Source organism: Cricetulus griseus, chromosome 4 (assembly GCF_003668045.3).
Source record: "Cricetulus griseus strain 17A/GY chromosome 4, alternate assembly CriGri-PICRH-1.0, whole genome shotgun sequence".
Lineage (NCBI taxonomy): Eukaryota > Metazoa > Chordata > Mammalia > Rodentia > Cricetidae > Cricetulus > Cricetulus griseus.
Genome location: NC_048597.1, coordinates 169,967,014 through 169,989,919, shown reverse-complemented (window position 1 = coordinate 169,989,919; position 22,906 = coordinate 169,967,014).

Here is a 22,906-nt window from a genome sequence, read left to right as displayed (position 1 = left end):
TCTCCACCTCACTCTCTCTCCCTGAGTGTGTACTGCTTTTCATTTCTTCATTTGTCAGTCTCTGTCTTTGTCTCCGTTACTGGATCCTCCTAGATCTTGAGCTGAATAGATTTGACAAACACCGAGACGGCTGGGCTCTGCAATACGCAGGCTGCTGCTGCTGTCCCTGCCTCTCTTGCACATCTCTGCACCCAGAGGCCTGGTCACTGCTTCTCAAGACAGGGAAAATGCCCACTCCAGACACCCCGTGCCCCAGAAATGACTGTCATGTGCATTTTGTGTGACTTCAAAGTGTTCATGTTCTCAGTCCCACCTTTAGGATGTAAGAACTTCTCTCCCACCAGGCTTGCAAGACCAGTTGGCATTTCTAGGTGAGTCTATGGCAGCAAAGACCAAGGCCATGTCATTCATCTTCCCGGCCCCGAGGATATCTGGCAAAAGGCAAACAGCACTGTGGTCTCCCTGGGTGTTGTGATTTATTTTTGTATTGTAATTCAATCTTTTTTTTTAAGACAGGGCCTCAAATTGATGTGACCTTGAACTTCTGATCCTCATGCCTCTACCTCCTAAGTGCTGGGATCACAGGTCTGAACCACCATGCCTAGTCTGTGCTGTGCTAGGGATAGAATGTGAGGCTTTTGTGTATGCTAGGTCAGCATTCTACCAGTCTTGAGATCTGTCTCCTGAGAGCCATGAGCCAAAATAACTGCTGCATAAGAGAGCCCCAGTGAGGAATGTTAGGCTTGGGGGTGGGTGTCAGGTGGAACAATGAAGATACCACTGGGAAATTCAGAGACCACAGAGACACTCCCCCAACCGTGTGTGTGTGTGTGTGTGTGTGTGTGTGTGTGTGTGTGTGTGTGTGTGTGAGAGAGAGAGAGAGAGAGAGAGAGAGAGAGAGAGCATGCCTCAGAAGCTGTGTCTCTGTTAAATTCACAGGCCTCATCCTTTGGTCTTTCTTTATATTGATACAGATTGGCTAAAGAAAATACAAAGGGCAGAACTTATTTATAAGACTTCGGCATTGACCATTAGGTTTTACCATGGGCAGCAGATGTGGGATGTATTGGTCTTGTGTCAGGGCTGAGGAAGCAGCTATATTGCAGACATCTACAGAAAGAGAAAGTTTTAGGTAGGCCTAAGTAAGAGTGGCTACAACCGCATATACAATACAATAATGCAGATACAATAATGCAGGGTCAGACCAGCAGGCCATGCTCTTTGTCAATCGTGATATTTATGATTCATAGGTCAAAGCACCTTTCCCATCATCTCCCTATTCTCTTCAGACACAGCATCCCTGAAGGACCCATAACAGGGACACACTGGGCCTGTTCCCACCTTCTCTGCCTTCCCAATATTAATGTCAAGTTAGACTTCCTTCCTGCCTCCCTGCCCACTCTACCATCTCCTGCCGTTTCTTTGTTCATGCTCCTCTGGCCCCTGCTCTTGCTCTGGGCTCTTCCATATGACTCCTGCTGCTTGTGTTTTCCCTGCACGCTTTGACACTCTGTGTGGTAGGAACATTGATCAGCAGACACCTGAGACCTCTCCAAGGTGCTTTCTCCGATGGACCCTTCTTGCCACATATCCCAAGAATAAAAGGTTTGTGTGGACTATTGAATGAGTTTTTGAAAATGAGTACCTATTTTGTGCCTACCATTATGAAGCAATTTCAGGTAGGTACATTATTGTATTGAATTGGAGGCCAGCCCATTCTAGAGGAGCAGAAACTGAACCCAAAGAGGTTTCTCAAATCTACATCACCAGGGCAAGGCTAGGAACCTAGTTGCGCAACTGGAGTTTGTCCTGAAATAGCCCCTTCTTGTAAATAAACAAGGAAGGGAAAATACTTCCATAGTTCTTGCTCAGGTAATTAATTCATTCACTTACTATGTATGGTGCTAGGGATCAAACCCAGGGCCTTGCTTGTGCAACATTCTACCATGGAGCTGCAACCCCAGCTGAAAACCCTTCCCTCTCTTAGCAACTGCTTGGGAGCTTCTTCCAGACGGTCAGGGCCTGCAGCATACTGAACCAGACTCAGGAGTAGCAGGAACCTTGGCTCTTAAAACAAAAGATCTCGTGCTCTGGGCCAGGTGGGCACAGTGGATGACAGATCCTGAGCCAAGGGAAGTCTAGAGGAGAGAGGAAGTCCTGCAGCAGGGAGGGTGCCCCTTGAGCTGGTGTCAGTCAGAGGCTCAGAGGTGAAGGTACCAAGGACTTCCAGGTTGCAGGCAGGATCCAGCCTCCAGCTCCTGGTGGGAAATGGGAGGCTGGCTCTACAAGACCGCTTTTGAAGCTCTCCAAGGGAGGGTTATATGACTGAAGGTCTTCCTGGTGAACAGTGTGACCCTCAGGCCACCAGCCTGGGGGAACATCTGAAGCCAGTTTGAAGCTGGGGGAACAAGACGGCAGGCACTTTCATGCCACCTGTCTTTGGTGCCTTTATCAGGCTCCCTCTGCTCTTTGTCCTTGAGCTGTGACGTTAGGTTGTGTCAGATGAAGAAGCAGCAGGTGGGAGCAAGGGCTGTGACAAGTAGCTGAAAAGAGAAAAGCACTCCTGCCCTAGTGCCAGCGGGCCTCTGTGGCTGCTGGCTGTCAGGGACCCTAAGCCTTCCCAGATCCCATTTATCTGGGGGCCCCTAGCTCTTGAGTTGAACTTGACACTGGATGGGCATGGGCTTCCCCTAGGCCTTCTCTGTGTCCTGTCTGTCTGATCCTGGTATTTGCTATGCTGGCTTGTCACCACTGATAGGAGTTTTTCCTAAAGAGAATAAGACTTTCTGGAGAGCTGGGACCACATGTGAGGCACCTGTATAAATCCACGGAACAGAATGATGAGGGTGATGAGGAAACAGCTGGACCCCCACCAGCTCCCAGTTCCCAGTTCTCATCGTCAGCTTAAAACAGCAACACACACACACACACACACACACACACACACACACACACACACACACACACATGCACACACAGACCAGCCAAAGAGCAGTCTTCAGAGAAGTCAGAGTTTCTGCTGAGTTCTAGAGGTTGATTCTGCACCCCTGTAAAATGCCCGTGTCTTAGCTGCATGGCAAATGACCAAGGACTGAATGAATGCCTCCAATGCTCCATGCTCCATGCCCCTTGGTCCAGGCCCATGCTGTGCAATATCCCCTAGGCCTCCTAATGTTAATAGAGAGACTTGCCTATTCCTTGACTCTGGGCTCAGCCATGTGACTTGCTTTGGCTAATGAACAGCAGGCCATAGCTGTAAACAAAAGTTTGAGATGGGTTTGTATTCAGGATTCTGGCTTCCTGTACTTCTGCTGTCACCAAGAAGGTGCCTGAGATGACCTGAGATCACAGACCTGACGAGCCACACAGAGAAGGCCAGGTGCCCTAGTCCCCCAACCTGGTGAAGGCTAACCTACCTCCATATGTGAGAGAGCCCAGCTGAAACCTGAAGAACCAGCCAGCAGGGCTGGTCTGAGTTGCTGACCATGGAATAGTAACTGTAATTATAATTGTGGGGAGCAGAGGACACTCTGAGTGTGTAAGGAGCGGATGAAGTCCAAGTGAATGTGTGTTCATTGACAAGCACCCCTCAGAACAATGGGAATAGCAAACCCTTCCCAAGGCAGGCTTGGACTTGGCAAAGCCTTCCTCTGGTCGGTGTGCGAATGCTGACAGAGTGAACCGGAAGCATTGACTGCAGCTTCCTCTTCCCAGAGGTCGGCAGCCTGAGGCTGCTCCCCTACAGAGACCTCCTCCTGGGACTGGTTCCAGGATAGTGCCATAGTGGGTGCTGCTCATCAGAATGAGCACTGATTGCCCAGTCCCAGCTTTTCTGAACTTGTGTCTGTGTGTCTTTCCTTTCTCCATTCTTTCGTTGCTCCAGTCAGGTTTTCAGGACCAAGCCTTGTATGCCTTGGCATACAATACTGTTTTAAGCCATTGCATTTGGGACAGTTTGCAACACAGCATTAACAGTACAGTGACTAAAGCCTAGGCAACCAGCTTCTAGAAGGACAAGCTTGTACACAATTGTGCTCACAGTAGTCTGGCACCTGGCAGTCACGTGAGCCCATCTTCAGTTGGTGCATCTGCTGTCCCTTCATTTGAGACTGCATGCATAGCTTGTATCTTTGCACAAGCTGTCACCTTCTAGACACCTGTTCTTATATTGTCCTCTTTGACCAGGTCATATCCTGAAGCCTTCATGAGCTCACAGTGTCACAGCCACTATGAGTCCTTTGGGAACAAAGCAGGGTGTATATAAGATTGCCCCTTTCTATTCCTGTCACTGTCCTGTGTCTCACAGTGCTCTGACAACAACTCCATCAGCAGCACTTTTAGAACATGGGGCTGTCCTTTCTCAGGGACAGCAAATAGTCCCTGGCTGCAGAGGGAGCAGCTCCATGCAACCCCAGGTCTCTCCATATCTCTGCATAGGGCTTGCTGCCCACAATGTCCCTAATGGGGCAAGGAATCATGATGAACGATTTCCAGCTATTGATTTTGGCATAATCCATCCTAAAAAGCCCCAGTGGAAACCCCTTCAAGGCTTATTTTCAGTTCCTGACTGTTCTACAACATTTGGCAGAGGCCTGCCCTTCTCTGAGCCTCAGTTTCCCCATTTGTATAATGAGCTGCTTGCCTCACTCCTAGCCAATGCTTAGCATCTGTGAGGCATGCTCTTGTCTCCAGCCCTCTGCAGCTCTGGCCTGGTTCCTCCCATCACTCCTCCCTGGCCGCTTGTGTCAGAGTCTATCTCCTGCATAGTTAGTGGTAGCTAATGAGTTGGCCTGGCTTCTTTTGACAGTCAGCACCTTCCACTTCCTGAACCTGCCAGTGGGATAATGAGGCCTATGTATTGGGAAGTACCGCTTCTGCTAGCACTCCTGGGACAAGGCTGGGTCCCTGCCTGTCCTGGGGAAAGGGGAATGGTGGTGGCAGTGATGAGGGCGGGGGAGGGGACTAACTTATCATCAGGGAACACACACACACACACACACACACACACACACACACACACTGAAGGCTCTTCTCCCTGAAGCTTCTGCTGGGCTAGTAAGAAAGACTGCTGACTGGCTGCCTTTCCTCTTTAGAACCCTCTTGAGGCAGATGAAGAGATGAGAGGAAAATGGGCCAGTGAAGGGAAGACTTAGCTTCCCTTACTGCAGCTTACAGAGCAAGGATACAAGACCTCAGGAGCCAGAGGCCAGCCTGGCCCACGTTCAGAGGGTGAAGCAGAAGCCTTGGGGCTAGAATGAAGTCTCCTGTGTTTTCCTGTTAGCATCACCACTTACAGTTCACTCCAGCCTCAGCTCCAGTACCCTGTGGAGTTAGAGCAGCTCCAAAGATGTTCACAGTGTGCCCCCCTGCCCCCCCCCCCCGTCTCTCTTTCTCTGTGACACCAGGAAGGACAGGAGTTCCTGGAGGTCTCTAAGGCTGGGGTAGGGCTGTAGGATGTAGGAATGATGGCTGACCTGGGCTCCAAATACCTTCCATTACAGGAAGGCTCAAACATTGTTGTTTCCACACTCTGTTTCCTCCCTGTCTACCTTTCCCTCTCAGCAGGGAAGACGTGGGGGGGCATGGAAGGTTTGGGGGTGGGTGCAGAGGTGCTGGGGAGTCACTGTTTGGCTCTGGCCCTACCTCCTCCCACCACCACCACCTCCCACCACCCTTGCAAAAGCTAGAGACAAAGATCAAGAGCCTGGAAGCAGACTGTGTAGGTATCTGCCCTTGGCATTTTGAGATCTTGGGAGGTCCAGCCTTCTTTGGATGCTGGCTGTTCCTTCTGTGGGTCAGAGGTGATGAAGTCCACTCTGGGAAATGGCCAGAGGTCTGGGAGTGACCTCCTGAAACCCTAAGGCTCCAATCACCCAGGAGATATTTTCAGTATTGAGTCCAGGGAGGTTTCTCTTCCTCTCTAGAGCCCTATTGACCTGAGGGCTTATTGTGCAGCCTGTGTCTATTGTTTGTGGGCTCTCTTTGTGTTTGGGAGGGGGCTTTGAGGAGCACAGCTAGGGCCTTCCCTCTTTGCCCTCCCCTCACCCTCTCCATCTTATCTTCCTCAGTCTTCAGTTCCTCTTGGGCCCAACTTAGAGCAGAGATGTCATGGAATTAGAGAGAGTAGGGTTCCTAGACCTCCTACTTGGGTAACAAACCACCCAGAGAACAATGAGAAACCCAAGCATGACAGAACATGAGCAGGAGCAGATGTGATATATAGGTGCTCAGAGGCGGGAGAAGAGGGGTAGGCTAGAGTAAGGAAAGAGCTCCATCCAGGCCTTGTAAGATACAGTTGCTGTGGCAGTGAGTCTGAACCCAGAGTGGATTAAGGTCCCATGTCCCAAAGGCAAGAGAGCCAGCTCCAGAAAACACTCTCACTCATTCCAGTTCTTAAGACAGAGTCCGGTGCTCAGAAGCCCAACAATACGGGAGCCAAGAACAGCTGGTGAAGACTTCGAGAGGACGTGGGGGTGGCACTGAGAACCCTAGAGCCTTCTGCTTCTGTCACAACAGCTCTGAAAGAAGGAGCATGGGGCTAATGAATGGGTGACTCAGACAGGAGCCTGTGAACAGTTCTGTGCTTCTGCCAGGCTGGAAGCCATCTCTAGACCTTCAAAGCACAAGGCACCTAAATTCTTGTCAGGGTGAGAAGAGGCAAAGAACCCTGCCTAGTTGTCTATGCAAACTGACCTTCAGAACTAAGGTCTCTGCAACCAGGGGTAACCTGAGTCATGGGGCGGGGGGTTGTGGGGCAGAAGGGAGATTGTCACATCCAATGTAGGGATGAAGAAACTGTGTCCCAAGTAAGAGGAAAGGCTTTGCTCAAGCATCACGGCTCAGGACTAGAACCTCAGCCACCTGCTCCTCAGGTGACTCAATAAAGACAAGCTAGATAACTAGTGTAGAAGTTAACTGGATTACCTGGGTCACTGGTTCTAGTTCGGAGAGGCAATACAGCTAGAGGCTGGGTATCTTGAATAGCACCTCAGCCAATGTTCAAATCCACCTCACTGGTCACATGTCCTAAAATCCCCAAGCATGGAGATTCTTGGAAGTTTTGTCAAACCTCCCAGGAGGACACGGTGGAGCTCCAAATCAACATGGGTCTCTCTGAGACCAACGCTCTCCATCTCAGCCACCACCTGAGGACACAAGACAACCATCTGCATCTTCAGGAGCAGCTGAACCAAGGGAAAAGCTGCCTGCAGCAAGACAAAAGAGCAAGTTCTCCTGCTAAGGCTTTCTTTTTCTCTAGCCTGGCTTTTTACTGCTTCTCACAGCGCCCTTTCTGGAACTGACCAGTGACAGAAGTGACCACACCTAGCTTCTATTGCTGTGACTTTCTGTGCTCAAGCCTTTGCACATATATGCATTTTACAGGCAGCATTTCATTTAATCTTTGATTTCGCCCAGTTAGAAGAGTTATTGTCTAGCATGTACAAAACCCTGGGTTTGATCTCAGCACTGCCTAAAATTTGATGGGTGTTGGTGGGCATTCCTCGCCTGTAATTCCAGTACTTTTGAGCTGGAAGTAGGAGGATCAAAAGTTCATTGTCTGCTACATTGTGAGTCCAGGGCCAACCTGGACTACACACAACTCTGTTCTAAAAAAAAAAAAAAAAAAAAAAAAAAAAAAAAAAAAAAAAAAAATTTCAAGTAAGTCTCTTTTAATTTGCATTTTACAAATATGGAAACTGAGGCTCAAAGTGACAGAAGCCTCACAGGCTACATGACCTGTAGATTCCAAATGGAAAGACAGCCACCTTCTCAACCGTAGGAGCTGCCTGACAGTGGAGGTGGTAAGCCCCTGTCATGAGATTTTTCCGGTATGAGGGGGAGGGGGCGTGCATATAAAAGTACTATTTATAGTTACCTTTTCAGAATTAATATTCAATTTAAGAATACACATATTAAAACATAGCTTTTTTTAAGGAATTAAGTTCCACGTACCAATCTCACAGTTCTATTTATAAATGTAATAAAATAAGACAAGAACCTTTACTTTCCTTCAATTAAAGTTTGATTAACTTCAGTTGAAAAAAAAATACTCTTTTAAACAATCAGTGCCATGTACAACTTAATTAAATTTGCTTAAACCATTTCAACTGCATTTAAACATTTAATCTATTTGATTTTTTCCCTAAGTAACTTAAATGTGTAATTGAACAACCAAACCCTTTTCATCGTGTACTTGGAAAAGTGCTGTAAAATCTAATAAATTAAATGTATAAATAGACCGACTTTCACATCCCTGTAAATACTGCAATGATGCTTGCAAAATTAGTCAAATTCTCCTAGTCCTTTCAACTTGAAATCACCTTCTCTATAGCCTTGTGATTACAGCTAAGATGGAGTAAGCACACTTTACTCTCTTGTTCCCACTTCTTACTAATAAAAACCCTGGAGTACAACCCAGGAGTAAATACAGCACCATCTAAGACTTTGAAAAGTAAATAATAGCTGGTGGGTGTGTGATAAACACTCAAGGAAAAACCACTATACCAGGGAGTTTTCTGGAAGCTTTCTTCCCCCTCTCGTATCTACCAGTTTGGATTTTAAGAAGCCAAACCCCAGACATGCATAGAAGGATAAGCAAAAAGAAGAAAAGAAGTCCTCTTTGTTACCAAGGAACTGAGGAAAGGGACTCTATAGACTAAGAGGAAACGATAGAATTGTACACCACCTGTTTCCTCCTCCTCTCCCTCCTCTTCCATATATATATTCTCCTGAGCCTGTCCAAAGGAAAACCCCAATCAGGAACTGCATTCCAGTATCTTCTTGAGTTTTCTTTGGGAGAAAAACCCTGTTCTCTGATCAGAGGAATTAGTAAAGGGGTCTGTGGTGGTTTGAATGAGAATGGCCCCAAAGGTTCATATATTTGAACTTGGTCCCTAGTTGGTGGAACTGTTTGGAAAGGACTAGGAAGTGTGACCTTATTGGAGGAGGTGTGTCCTTGTATGAGGGCTGTGAAGTTTTAAAAACCCACACCATTCTAGTTAGCTCTCTCTGCCTTGAGGTTGTGTCTCAATACAAGAGCTCCCAGCTACTGCTCCAGCACTCTGCCTACTTTCCTGCTGCCATGTTTCCCACCATGGTGGTTAAGGTCTTACCCTCTGAAACTGTAAACCCCAAATAAACTCTTTCTTCTGTTAAGTTGCCTTGGCCATGCTGTCTCATCACAGCAATACAAGAGCAACTAAGACAGGGGCCCTTTGGAGCTTGGGGAAATTATTTTAGTTTTTTTAAATTTTATTTATTTATTTATTTATTTATTTATTTATTTATTTATTTATTTTTGATCTTGTTGCTACACCCTGGAACCAAGATCGGGAGAATATGTGGCAATATGAGGAGGCTGAACTCTTAGGCTTCTGGCCCAAGGATCAAGAAAAGGGTGTCTGAAAGCCTACGAATGTGAGGGGATTCACAGAGAACTGCAGAGAAGATTCACTGATGTCTGTATGTCTCCCTTAAACTGTGGGTGTTAAGAACTCACCCATAACAGAAGACAGGTCTGGTATTGCTGGTTGATTACGTCAGAGTCAAAATGCCTCACCTTAATTCAACTTCAACTGCTCTCAAAGGAAAAGAATGAATGAATGCTGACCCCAAGAATGTCCAGATGATGGAGGTGTCAATAAAAGCTTTAACACAGCAATTAACAACACCGTATATATACACATTATACATACATACATACACACACATAATATACATATATAAAACAAATGGAAATTTTGTCACTAAAAACAATTATAAGAGAGCTAGGAGAGATGGCTGAGTGATCAAGAGTGCTTCCAGAGGATCTGAGTTTGGTTCCCAGCACCCACATAAAGTGGCTCACAGATACCTGTAACTTCAGCTCCAGGGGATCTGATGTCATCTTTTGGTATCTGTGGTACCTGCACACATGTGACATATACTCACAGAAACATACAAGCACATACAATTATAACTGAAAAAATATGATACAATGTGACACAGCAAAGAGTCAATAAACTTGACCTACAGAAATAATCTCATCAGAACAGCAGAGAAAAATAATTGGAAAGATTGAACAGAGCTTCCGGGCTTGCAAGTCAAAGGCTTGATATTCAAGTCACTAGTGTCTCACACAGGAATAAGCTAGGTGCAAGAAAAGACTACTTGATGAAATAATGGAGAAAACTTTTCAAATTTAGTGAAAGACATAAATTTATAGAGTCAAGAAGTTCAACCTCAACAAGAATAAATTCAGAGAAAATCTGAGCCAAATGTGTCTTAAACTACTGAAATTGGGAAAAAACTGTATTAGAAGCAGCCAGAGGAAAACAATATATTACATACAAGAGGAAAAACACTTCAATAACTGAAGACTTCTCCTCAGAATCACAGAAGCCAAAGCCAGTGATAACATCACCTGTGCTCACAAAAAAAAGAAGCGTTAACCAGCAATTCTGTATCAGTGAAAACATCTTTTCTAAGGCCATATGAAGGCATTTTCAGATGAATGAAAATGAAGAGAATTCTTTGCCAGTATGCCAGTGTTAAAAAAAATGCTAACAGAAATTCTTTGGGAGAGAGAGAAAAATTATCACTGAAGGAAATGTGGAAATTTACAGGAAGACAAAAAAGAAGAAGGAAAATGATAATAGCTGGTGCTACAGTTTGGGTCTTGACTCCTAAGGCAGCCTGTTTTGTGGCTTGGTATCCAGGGTGGCACTGTTTGGACAAGGTAGACCCTTCAGGAGACAGGGAATGGTCTTTAGGTCATTAGAGTTGTCCTTGGAGAGGATTAATCTCTTCCTCTCTGGCTCTTGGAGCAAAAGGTTTTGCTTTGTCATGTGTTTCCATCCACAGATATCCAAACTATGGTGTGACCCAGTCGTAGACCAAAGCCTTCCAAAAGTTTGAGCCAAAATAACCTTTTTAAAAATAATTATATCAGCTATTTTATCACAGTGATGGAACGTTGACTCGCACAGCTAGGTAGATAAAATAGACCAGCTTATCATAATCTTATCTTAAGTACCTTTAGATACATAGGATGGTTGAAAAGCAAACAGTAGAATGTTACATTGTTAAGTTTTAGTTAATAAAGATGTAGCTGGACACATAATAACAACATAAAGAGAGGAGGGAAAAAGGGCCCTATGTGGCTGTAAGGTTTCTATATTCCACTTGCATAGTAAAATTAACTCTAAGTAGACTGTGAAGTGCTGGGTATATAAATTCTAGCCTTAGGGCAACCAAGAAACAAGAAAATGACCCAAGGGGTTGAAAAGCACACGCACAGAGACCTGAGTTCAATCCCTAGAATCTACATAAAGATAGAAGTGAGAATTGAATCTGTCCTCTGATCTCCACACATGCACTGTGACACATATATTCCCATCTCTCCACACAGACATATACAACTATAACTTCAAACTTCTCTAATTGGAACTGTACAAAAGGATAAAGAAAAAAGACAACAGAGACCTGCGGTGTGGTGGTGCATATCTATCTATAATCCCAGGATTTGGGAATCCAAAGTTCAAGGCTATCCCCCAGCTACATAGGGAGTGGAGGCCAATCTGAGCTACATGAGACAGTCTCAAACAAACAACAAGCTAGCAAAGAAACTAAAAGGCAATACTATAGTCAAATTTTAAAAAATCCAAAATAAGACAGAAAAAAGGAAACAAGAGTTAAAAACAGAAGGATCTAATAGCAAAATGGTAGAACTGACCTCAATAAAACATAAATGGCTTAAACATATGAATTTTAAAAAATATTTGCCAGGTTAGATTTTTTAAAAGACCCAAGTAACTGTACGCTAGTCATAAGAAATGCACTCTAAAACCAGACATAGTGGTCTTTAATTCCAGGGAGGCAGAGGCAGGCAGATCTCTGTGAGTTCAAGGCCAGCCTGGTCTACATAGTGAGTTCCAGGACAACCAGGGCTGTCCCAACAAACAAACAAAAATATACATTCTAAATATAAAGATGTATATAGGCTAAAAGAAAAAGGACAAGATGGGTGTAATAGTATATGCCTGTAATCCCAGCACTTGGGAGGGGGAGGGGGAGGATCAGGAAGGAGTTCAAGGTCCAAGCTTACAGTGACTTTGAGGTCAACCTGGCAACATGAAACCATCCTTCACTGTCACCCACCCTCAATACCAAAAAAGAACAAAAACTATATAATGAAATGTTACAAGCTTTTTTTAAAAAATACTGGAATGGCTATTTTAATATCAGACAATATATATTGCAGGAAATAAGATTCATGTTGATGGATTTTATATGATGATAAAGGAATCAGTCGATCTAGAAGACACAACAGTCCTAAATGAGGACTGTCTAATGACAGAACCAAAAGAGGAATTAGAAAACAGACCAATCTCCCAATATTGGGAGGCTCTGGGAGGGGAATCAATAAAGACACAGAAGTAGTGAACACACTATCCACAAGTTCATTGGAATTGACGTCTGAATCTGACAAGCAGAATACACATTCTTTTCAAATTCCTCTGATGTAGAAGACATTCTGAGGTGTAACACAAATCCTAACTTAAAAATCAAGTGATAATGAAGATAACTATGCTCTCTGTCTAGAAAGGAAATAAACTAAAAATGAAAGAGAGTTTGCTAGCCTTCTGCTGTCTATGGGTTCAAGCGCCTAGTGGGTGCTGGAACTGTATGTAGTACTACATTTCCCATACAATGATTTTTTTAAAAAAGTACATTATTTTTATTAATTCTTTGAGAATTTCATGCATGCATGATACTATTCATTTCCATTCCTCTCCCTAGCTTCTCCCAGATCCATCTCCACTATCTGACTGTCTACTAAATTCTTATCTTCTTTTTTAAAAATAACCAACCTATTGCAACCATCACAATTTGTGCTGTCCATGTACTCATGAGTATGGGAAACATACACTGAATCATGGTCAACCTACTAGGGGCCACACCCTTAAAGAAAACTGACTCTTGTGTCAGTTGTCAATAGCTCCTTGTCTAAGGATAGGTTAGTTGAATGTTGTCTGGCTTGATCATGTTCAGGAAACCACAGACGGTTAGTCCTTAGTGTAGAGGTCCTGTAATGGTCCTGTCATGATGACAGAAGATGCTGTTTCACTCTGGATAACCTGCAAGAGATGCTTATTTCCTTGGCACTGTAGATATCCCCAGAGTGGAAGTGGGGGGTGGTGTTGTCAGGTTTTGTGACAGGTATCTTTATGCACTGAGCCATCTCACCAGCCTGCTAAAGTTGAATTTTGTAAATTAGATATGTAAGTGATTAACAGTAACAGCTAATAATAAAATAGGACAATTTCACAAATGTTATAATGAATTACAATAAGTTATGTGGATACAGTCTCTCTGCTCTCAAAACATCTTGTTATCCTGTCCTGGAAAAGCAGATAGTCCTGTCCTGGTTGGGATGGTCCAGGACATGGAGAGAGTTCATGATGCTAGGAAGAATGGTGCATGATTTCAAATGTACAAATGGTTTCTTTTGAATTTACTTAGTGTTCTCAAATCATGATTAACAAGACATCACAGAAATTATGCAAAAAGGGGGTACTGTGTCTGGAAGTTCCCAGTAAAGTAATAGACAGGAACATATTCATAGAAACATGTTGTTAAGTGACTTTGTTATTGTGTGGACTTGACATTGTACTGAGAGAAACCAAGATGGCTCTAATATCACTGTGTGATAGACTCTTACAGGGCAGCCTTTGCCTATGAAGTCAGTAATTGACTACAGTGTAGGTATGTGGAAAATATGGGACTGGAAATTAAACCACTACCTTCTAATCCAAAGGACTGTGACCTTAAAGAGCTTGAGACACTAGGAAGTTTGGCCTAGGAGCCCATGCTGAGCCACCAGGTCACACAGCCTCTCAAGGTTTCCAGAGATTTGACCATCAGCCTAAGGACTTTGGGATTTGTACTGCTTTGAAGGATGAGCAGTTTTGTTTTTTGTTTTGTTTTGTTTTTTTCCTTACAAGGCAGGATACTATTTGCAAAGAGATGAGTCTGGTATAGTTTGTGGGGATGTCCAGGAAAGGCAGGACAAGGGAGGCAATGTGAAATGAGGAGTTAGGGTTCCTCATAAAATAAGAATTTGGAGGACTGGAGAGATGTCTCAGTGGTTAAGAGCACGTAGCACTCTTGCAGAGAGACCCATGTTCCCAGCACCCGTGCTGTATGGCTCACAACCATTGTAACTCTCCTTCCAGGAGGATCTGAGTCTCTGGTCTCTATGGGCACCTCCACTCATGTGCACATATTGCCACACACAAACACACGCTCATACACATAAGCAAAAATAAATCTTAAGTTTGGCAAGGTGGTTGCACACACCTTTAATCCCAGCACTCTTGAGGCAGAGGCAGATGGGTCCCTATAAATTCAAGGCTAGTCTGGTCTACAAAGAGAGTTCCAGGCCAGCCAGTGCCAAAGAGTGAGACTCTGTCTCAATAAACAGACAAACAAACAGCAAATAACCTTTTTTTTTTCCTTTTGCAATGAGAATTTCTTAAAAAAAAAAAAAAGAGTCATCCTGGCAACAGCCCTGCCCTTCCCTTTTCACAGGTTAATTCTGTAGTTTGGGGGCGTACATATGTACATACACATGCCTGTTGATCCTACAGCCTCTGAGAGAGTAACATGTCTCCACCATCAGATGGGCTTTCTGAGAACGAATCCAGTAAAGAGGAGGGTCTTTCTAGGCCTGGAGAGATGGATCAGTTGGTCAAGTACTTGCCTTGTGTAAGCATGAGGATCGGAGTTCTACCTCCAAAGACAACTCAGGATAATCTGAGTGTAGTGTGCTGTAATCCCAACTCCTGGGGAGCCTTTGGGGCTTGCTGGCTAATCAGCCTTCCCTATTTGGCAGACTGGAGACCAGTAAGAGAACTTGCTTCAGAATCACAAAGTGGATGGATCCTCAACAATACTCAAGATTGTCTTCTGGCCTTCACTTACGTGCACACAAACACACATGCACTCACACATATTCGCACACGCATGTGAATACATGCACACAAGAATGGGGTTTTCTCTAGGAATAACTAACATGTGGCTGTGGACAAGAGATTTGACCTCTCTCTGTTTCACTTTGTCCTCTGGACAATGTTTTCAGCACCCACTGACCAGGAAGACACGGCACAGGAGACAAGCTAGTGAGAACTGGAACCCTGGCTCCTGGGCTCCGGGGCTCCTGAGTCCCTGTTTGGAAGGCAGGGGTTGTCTAGTTTGCAATAAGGCGGGAAGAAGGTCTGGGCATAATAGGAGCAGAGCCCTTGCCCATTGAGCCTCGGGCGGGGGCTGGGTAGGCACACAGACATCCTCCGCAGAACTTTGATCCAGAGCAAGGACAGGGCTGGCTTCAGTTGTCTTTGAAGCAGCAGGAAGATCAATCTCACTTCTTATCTCAGCCTCTGCATAGTGCAGCATGTGTCGTGTGCTGCTGCAGGCCAAGAAACCCAGAGCAGAGCGGGCAGTACCCAAGCAGCCCTGCCCTGCCTCCCTGCCACCCCTGGGGCCAGGGGCATGTGTGGTATCTGCCACTTTCTGACCTCCACTTGAATCAGTGCCAGACACAAGGAGAAGGTAATGAATGCTAAGTGCCAAGAAACTAGGTCTTCTGAGACTCTCCTATCAACTCTCTCCCGCCCCCAGCTCGCCCAAGCATTCCCTCTCTTGTCTTCAAAGTCTGCTTTCAAATATCACCTTTTGCTGAGATCTAAAGATGCTAGGCCAGGAGGCAGGAGACTGGATTCTAGTTACAGGTCTGCCTTTGATATGCTGTGCGACCTTGAGCAAGTTACTGCCCTTCTTTGGGGCTTCTTTTCTCCATTAAGTACAGTTTCGGTGAATGCTTTCAGGGTTCAGTTTAAAACTCCGAGGTCCAGACCAGCCTGTGGACAGGGCTTGGGCTCAGGGTAGGTCTGGGCTGTAGGAATGACTTTCTCTGATGCTGTTGCAGAGTAATTGCCCCTGTAATCTTGACCTCTCTGGCTCCTTTTTGTCTCCACCAAACATTTTCCTGCATCTCACTAGTACAGAGGGCCAGGTTGCACCCCAAGTCTGTAGGCTCTGTCCTTTGGGGAATGGCGGGAGCATTTCCCATCAGCACTGCCTCTGGCTGGTTCAGGGACTGTGGAGAAAAGATTTCCAATATCACTGTGTCCTGAAAGGCTAGGGAAAGAAAGTAAAAAGGGGAACAGACTGGTTGGGAGGAGATTCCGTGTCAGTAGGGGCAGGATGAATGTCTTTCCTGGTGAGTGTGGTGGATTTTTTCACTTTCTAAGGTGTGTAGTGAAAGCATTTCAAACTCCTATCAACTCAGGTTCCCTGCTTATCTCCACATCTCAGAGACAGAACCCATGAATGACTGAGAAACCCAGCAACACAATTACTGTGTATGGGCAGCGGGGCAATCGAAGCATCCACTGAACAGGCCTTGGCTTGAGATGAGCTGCATGAGGACAAGACTTATGAAAATTTGAACCCCAGATCCCAGTAGCTGCAGAGTCCCTGGTGGGACTTTATAGCTTGTGGTGAAGCTTGATAGGTCTCCTTAGGTCAGATAAGTACCCTCCCAGGGTGTGAAGAATAGAATGTTTCCAGCAAAAGAACGGAGAAGGAAGCAGGAAAGAAATCTCTCCTGTGTCTAAGATTCTGCAATATGCCTGGAGTGAGCCAGGACAGCTCTGGAAATTTTTCTTTGCCTCCAGCTCCCCACGGTGTCATTGTTGATCTTCAGCATCCTCCTTCACTAGACCAACCCCTACACAGTAGTCCTTGTCCCTTTGCTGTGTCCTTCATGAGCCTTTCTCCTGCCCACTCCCTCCTCGGCCACTTAGGATCTCCCCAGGAAAGAATACCTCTCTTGGAAATGGCCACCAAGGCCATCAAGGCCCAGAGGTGCTGTCCTTATAAAGAGTACATTGTGGGGTACCTGTGTGAGCTGTCTCATGTTGAGCATGTATGTGCGAGAGTGTGGTGTGTGTGCATGTCATGGGCATGTATGCTGGACTCACTGGAGTGCAAGCTCCGCACAGAGGAAGGTATCTGTCTGGGGGAATGTGGATGTTCGGGCATGTTGCAGTGTGCAATGTACAGGCTCTGAACATGCTGAGGACTAAAGTGGAAGCACAAAGTCCTGACTTTTAGGGCTGCTCATATACTCCTGAATTTGAGGGATGTCACAAAATGATAGAATGCCTGCGCCCAGTGTGTTTGGATTCCTGGGAGCCCCTGGACACATCAGCTACCCTTTCCTGCTGGCTTCAGCCTTTCCTCCTATGTATTGGAATGAGAGCTGAGCCCTTGGTCGTATAGTCTTTCTGAGGCCAAGGGCCAGTAGCAGCCTCAGCATCCCCCTAGCTGGTCCAGTATTCTTTGCTGCCCCCAGTCCAGGTAGCCACTGACAGGCTGGAAATCTTACAGGATTCATGACAGGGTTCAAGGTTTGTTTTGGTGTGTTCTAGAACACACATTACCCCCAAAGAGCAACTGCTTATTGCATGCTTGGGGTATGGTAGGGTGCAGTGCTGTGAGCTGAGTGCTGTGGGCTGTAGCTTGTATGGATATGGCTTATACCACATAGCAAATCTACCCAGTGCCCCATTCTACAGACAAGGATGACTTGCCCTGGACCATATGACAAGTAAGTTTAAGGTTAGGATGCAAGTCCAATCATAAGACACTGAGCCTGGGGCTTGTCTTTCCATGTTTTGACCCACACATTGTCTTAGAGAAGGAAAGGGAGCCATTTTCTCTAAGATCCACCTACTAAACAAACAAAGCTTTTTGAGTAATAGCTTCCATCTTGAAAAAAGAGAGTTCACTGTTATACCCTGGATTTAAGATCCTGCCCTCCTGGGCAGAGAGAATGGAAGAGGAGAATGGAAGGGTATTTTTCCTGGAGGTTGCCTCTGCAGCAGATGAGCTGACACAGTCTGAACTTGCATGGCATGAGGGAGTCATGCCTGGCTTGCATATGAGTCTCTCTTGGCCCATTCCTATGGCTTCCATGAAACCCTGACTTGTATGCCTGCTAGGGATGAGGACACTAAGGAAATGACCAATGAGGAGGTCACTGTTGCTCCTAGACACACATCACTGCTCTTGCCTGCACTGAGAGAGGCTCAGCTCATTTCCTTCTCTACCAGATTTAAGTTGCAGGGAAAATGCATTATTTTTTCATTAAAAATTTATTTTGGAATGGATAGCCTTCAGAGATGTAATTAGCCACGTTATTTCCCTCCATTAGCTGTCCCTAGTGTTCTCAGGAATGTCTTGTCCTTTTTCCTCTCCATTTCACTCTTTCCATTCTCGTTACAATTTGGGTTGCAGCATTCACCACCCCACCCCATCCCCATCATTGCCATGTGCACAGCTTCCAGAGGAATGTGCCAGCTTCGCTCTCCATGGGACTGTGGGAACAAAGTCCTCTGGGATTGTAAGGGATTTAAAGAATTGTCACCCCAGTTTGCTTTTATCTGGAATGGTTCCTGTGGGTTACTTTTAGTGTTGTAGGCAGTAGACTGGCAGGTGGGCTCCCCAAGAACTAGGAGGTGAGCCAAAATACAACAAATAACTCCTAGGTGCCCCAGGTAGTGCCGTAAAAGCACAGTGTGGATGGGTGGCTCTGGTTCTGGGGAGATTCCAACCATCTCAGTGCTCAGCAGAACACTGCTGCCGCCCGCTCCTCCCTCGCCCCTGTTCCTATCACACAGGTGACACATGACATACAGCCATCTCCAGCATTGTCAGAAATACCCTGCTCTGTGGGAGTGAGGGCAGAAAGGCTGACACCCAAAATCTAAACTTATCCTGGCTCCCCACAAAGAGGGGCAAAAGGAAAAGTACAGCAAAACATCTTCAGTGTGCATGATTTAGATGGAGAACTCAATTGTCCCAGACCCTGAGGGTCCTGGGATGTCTACTTTAAAGGAGCTGGTACTATTAACCAAGAGTCAGCTGAGTGGCATTTCAGAGTTGTGTCATGGGTGTTGGCATGAAGGGAATGCAAGTCAACTCGGTTGCTTACATTGACCTTACTGCTATTTCAGTAATGCCAGACTCTTAGGCTCATGGGTACATGTGGAGAAACAAAAACTGACAGGTTGTCAGATCTCTGAACGTGGGCACAGATGCTACTACAAGCCTCATGGAATCAGGTGGCATCTTGACGGAGTCTTGATTGCGGTGGTTTTTATGAACAAGCCCTGGGCATAGGGGATAGCAGTGGTGAGGCTGGGGTGCAGTGAGAACTGGCTGCCGGTGCCACTGTGCTTCCAGCCACATTGGGCTCTGAACAGGCACGGCTTCATTTATCCTTCAGGCCCAACAGGCATTACCATCCCCGCTTCCTCCCAGGCAATGGGAGGATACTGCAATTCACACAGGGTAAGAGGAGATGGTGTCAAAGGAATGACTTCTGTTCCGCCTCCCGGGAGGAGTCTCATTGTGTGGAAGATGGCAAATGGCACAACAATGCCTGCTGCCAGGAGCAGCAGGCTCAGGGTGTCAACCCACTCCACGGCTGGCAGGTGTCGCCAAGAAACACACAAGTCACCCAGCACCAGATGGAAGCACGCTTTAGTCACACAGAGAAGAGACAGAACAAGAGTGACTTCAACAGTGGGTATCGTCCCCCTGTGACCAGGGGTCTCAGTCTGCCACCAACACAGGACAATGACCTTCACATAGACTTTTTATGCAGGTAAAGGCCTCTCATTCCCTCTCCACCTGGAAGGGATGCCGGGGGCTGGCTAAGAGCCACATGGCACACAAGCTTAAGCAGAACAAAGGAGCATGCTTTGAGCTCAGAACAGGGAAAAGATGGTTGCAAGAAAGTGATGTACTCCACACACCCTTAATGTACCTTATCTCTTGGGAGGAAAGGGGTTTAGGCCTAGACCACTTTCCTGAAGCTGAGTAGGAGTCAAAGGTAACTTGTACCTGGTCATTATTCCCCAACACTGGGACCAAGGTCAAGCTGTTGGTGAAGCTGCCTCTGGATTTGGACACAAGTCTTCCTGGCACCACAACCCACGAGCTTTCTTACCTGAGCTCAGTCACTTCTCCCCAAGCCCATGTAACAAGATCTGTGTATGGTGACACATGCCTACACTCCTTGTGCTGGAGAGGCAGACATGGGCAGAGACCTCTGGGCTTGCTGGTCAGTAAGTCCAGCCTGCTTAGATAATTCCAAATCAGTGCCATACTATTTCAAAACAAAACAAAACCCAAGAAGGCAAAAGTCTGAAATGTCTGAAGATGAGAGCCTCCTGATCCCTGGAAGGCTCCCTCCCTCTTCACCAAAACAGCCCATCAACTAACAGATTCCTGAGGGAAAAGATGGCTTAGGTGACGGTCTGTAATGCTGACCCCAAGAATGGCATTTCAGAACCTGTGGCTCTCCTGCCCTGAAACATCTCCATGCACAGAGGTTTAATGCAGAAAGCTAGATGCTGGGGGGGGGAGAGGGGGGAGAAGAGAGGAGATGAGGAGGGAGAGAGGGGGAGGGACGGACGGACGGAGGAGAGGGGAGAGAAGGGAGGGGGTAAGAGGAGAGAGGGGAGAAAGACATGCATAAAAGAAAAATAATAACCTGACACTCAAAATCTTTGGCAATTATATACGAAAATGGACACATGGACTGTTTAGCCCCAGGAGATGTGAAGGGCTGGTAGGACTCTGCAAAGGAGACCAGAGAGATGGCTCAGCAGTTGAGTGTTTGCTGCACAATCATGAGGTCAGGAATTCGGATCTCAGCACCCACATAACAAACTAGGCTTCTGGTGCACACCTGTAACCTCAGTTCTGCAGTGGCGGGTAAGACAGGAAAGGAGCCAGGGCTTGCTGGCTTTTAGGCTAAGGGAGAAAGTGGGAGCCCCAGGTTTAAGGAGAGAGCCTCCCTGAAAGGAATAGATGGGTGGTGATAGAGGACATCCCATGCCTTATTCTGTCTGTGCATACATACACAGTTGTGCACACACATGCATGAATATACACTCACATACACAAATAAATACATTGTTTTGAAAGTATCTGAAAAGAAGGCATGGGTCAGATTCAGGCATTTGCGTCCTGTGTGGGTCCTTGGATTCTGTTTGAATACTAAGCCCCTGCATTGTTTCTCCCAGGTTTTAGTAATATGAGTAGACTGGGCTGGCTAATTTGAAGAGTTATGACCCAGTGTTTGCACCCAGGGAGCCGAAGGTTAAAGGAAGTTCAGCATATGATCTATGTCCACCACACTCATTTTAGAAACCAAGTTGCATTTAGCATTCAGATCGTTTCAACTCTTCTCTGCCCAGTTCTCTTCTCAGGGAAGCTTGCAGTTAATTCTACACAATGTGCATTGCTAATGTGGAGGAACAGAGGCATCCGTCATCCTCCTGCTCAATTGGAACGCCCACGCTGTGTCTCCTGCTCCCCGCATTTGACTTGGAAACCTCACAGACCTCTAAATGAAGCTGCTGCAATGTGCAAGGAGTCAATTCCTATTCCATTCGGTTCCTACTGGTGCTGCCCACCTCTCCAGCTCTGGAAAGACTTGGGACAGCAGGCTAAGGTGAAGAGGCCCTAGCTATCTTCCTATTTATGGTTGGAAAGCAGAGGGAGGAGAGGACAGGGGCTCTCAGAGACTTTCTGTGGTGCCTCCAGCCAGCAGAACAGTAACAGGCAAGGAGACAATGAATTGTGTCCACCCAAGACTTCCATATAGACAATTCAGTTAATCAGTATGTGAAAGGCAGAGGTTGATTGTGTTTTGTTTTCATGGCTGGGGAATCCAAGGGATCAGTAGCATCCAAATTTGAGATCCGACTCCAAGTTCCACCTTGGATTTCCTGACTGCAATTTGGTTTGTGTAATGACTGAAAATGCTTTCCAGTCAGAATGAACCTAAATAGAAAGGCAAGCAATGTTAGAGGTAGAGATCTTAACTCTGGAGCCAAGAGGCACTGCCTTTTCAGCATTTACCAGGCACCAGGAAGCTTGCCAGGGTGTGGGGGAAGAGTATTGGAGGAGTAAACACAAATAATCAGACATTGACCCTGTCTAGAGGAAATCAGGGTAAGAGGGGAGAGGGACAAGTACAGGGCACAGAAAGGGGCGTGAAATCCAAGAGGGTGTCAGTTATTGTTTGTTTTCTGTGAGACGGGGTCTCACTATGTAGGTCTGGCTGTCCTAGAACTCACTATGTAGACCAGGTTGACCTGGAACTGGCAGAGATCCGCCTGCCTCTGCCTGCCAGGTGATGGGATTAAAGGTGTATGCCACTACACCTGGCAGTATCAGTTATTCCTATTCCATTAAAGCATTCATTCAGTTGGTACTCAAACCTGTCTTAGTTCAGTCAAGACCATGCTCTGGGTGTACAGGTAAGTGAAACAGAAGGCTGGAGAGGTGACTCAATGGACAAAGTGCTTGCTGTGCAAGCATGACACACTGAATTTGGATCTCTAGAACCCAAGTAAAAAGCCAGGCACAGCTGTGTGCATCTGTAACCCTAGCACCGGGGACAGAAACAGATGGATCCTTGAAGCTCACTGACCAGCCAGTCTAGCCAGGTTGAGTGAGAAATATGTTTCAAAAAATAAGGTTGAGAGACTGAAGACACCCCACGCCAACCTCTGGTGTCCAGAAGTGCACACAAGCCACATCTCTCTCTCTCTCTCTCTCTCTCTCTCTCTCTCTCTCTCTCTCTCTCTCACACACACACATACACACACACACACACACACACACACACACACACACACACACACAAACACACACACACACACACACACACACACACACACACACACACACCATACACATACATACCACACACCACATACATACATACCACACACACATACCATACATATACCACACACACATACATACCACACACACCACA